We start from the raw sequence: 1,854 nt of genomic DNA on the forward strand, positions 1-1,854 counted from the left end.
TGTATGTGTGTTTGTGTTTGTTCGTATGTATGTGCGTGTGTGTGTGTGTGTGTGTGTGTGTGTGTGTGTGTGTGTATGTGTGCGTGTGTGTGTGTGTGTGGGGGGGGGGTCTGATTGGCCTACCTCATTGTTTATTATTCCAACTTTCTGGAAGATATAACAATATTTATGCTACGACTTTTTTAAAAGGACTATTCAATTCCATTTCCTTTTTCCTTTCTAGTCCACCGAGAAAGAACTTATGTGGGTACTTCGTATCACAGTGCTGGTTGTCGGTGCGCTGGGTACATTGGTCGCTATTTACTCCAACACGATCTACGGCCTGTACCTCCTGTGTTCTGACCTCATGTACGTCGTCCTGTTCCCACAACTGACTCTTGTCCTGTGGATGGAAAACTCCAACGCCTACGGCAGCCTCACAGGCTTCGTGGTCTCCCTATGTCTTCGATTATTCTCCGGGGAACCTGTGCTCGGATTACCTCCCCTTCTTAAGTATCCGTTCTTCGAGGAGGAATCAGGGAAACAACTCTTCCCTTTCAGGACGTTTGCGATGCTCATGGGCACGATTTGTATCGTGGTTGTCTCCCTTGTGACTAACAAACTCTTTGTGGGCGAGATTGTTTCTCGGAAATATGACGTATTGAAGTGTTACAGACAGCGCACGTGCAAGAGGAGATACAGCGTCACAGACATAAACGTTCACGGGAAGGAGAATGGGGAACAGGCAATGGCTCTTGAAGAAGAGAAGGTCATTGAGGCCGAGAAGGCTTGAGGCTAGTTGTCCACAGGCTCCGCTCCTCATCACGAAACGTCTGGACAGAAACGTGCTGATCGTCTCTATCCAGACCATCCGCTCCGCTCCGGTGATGCAGAATGGCGTTGGCTTGAAAACGCAAAATCTTTCTTTGGTGGTGGTACAAACAGATATATCTCTTCAATTATCGTCGTTACTGGATTCATCCCATATATCGTCACCTCACCAAACTAGTAGAATTCAGTCCCTTCCCCCAGATATTCTTCGATGAAGAAAAATGCACAGACTATCTACCTAGGCAAGCTTATCTATCGCTATCTGGACGAGGGGATACAAAATTATGTATAAATTGTGCCCTCTCGACTCAGGCTTGAGGATACTGTGTCAGAATCTCCTCAAGTTTAATAGGACGCGAAAAGAATATTTGAGGTGAATCACCAGGGAGTATAATGCTGCATTTCTAAAGTTCATAATATATTAATCTGTTTGCCAACAGGTAAAATACAACTCGCTTGCGAATATCCCAACATACCTACCACTATACTGTCTTCCCACTTAGCACCTCTCGACACTTGTCTTGGCCTGATAGAATAGGCTAACACTAACACTAGCTTAGCAGAGACTGTGCCCACCATTTCGGAACTTCATGGGAACAGGATAGAGAGTGCCCACGTCTCTCGTGACTCATTGGAGCAGAGAAAGATAGGACTAAAGCAAACATTACTTTAATGCTATCCCACATCATCACTCATCACCACCATTATTTCTAAAATCATCATTGCTCTCAGATCAATGACTTACGTCTATAATCCTGAAATCTCTATCTGTAACAGTTATTTCTCATACTAAGTATGCACGTAATACACTATTGGACACTATCATACGCACTTTTTTGTACTAATCAGATGGCGTCAATCTCATATAAATGGGCAACTGATTAAAAAAAACCTCTATTCCTATCTGCGGATGAAGAACGCTACATTTGAGTTTCTTCTGACCATGTGCGCACCTGGCGTAACTGCTTGTTTTTCCCCTTGATCATAAATCTCCTCCCCCTCTCCTTCCACCTCCTCCTCCTCCTCCTCCTCCTCCTCCTCCTC

At 44.8% G+C, this 1,854-nt stretch overlaps 1 protein-coding gene across 1 annotated transcript in view; it reads left to right on the top strand.

Moving 5' to 3' along the window:
- The window catches only part of LOC101848268 (high-affinity choline transporter 1), a gene marked incomplete in the record, with an annotated part of 53,715 nt that overhangs the window by 49,265 nt on the left and 2,596 nt on the right, over positions 1–1,854 (top strand).

The sequence above is a fragment of the Aplysia californica genome, unplaced genomic scaffold, assembly GCF_000002075.1.
Source record: "Aplysia californica isolate F4 #8 unplaced genomic scaffold, AplCal3.0 scaffold00037, whole genome shotgun sequence".
NCBI classification, from domain to species: domain Eukaryota; kingdom Metazoa; phylum Mollusca; class Gastropoda; order Aplysiida; family Aplysiidae; genus Aplysia; species Aplysia californica.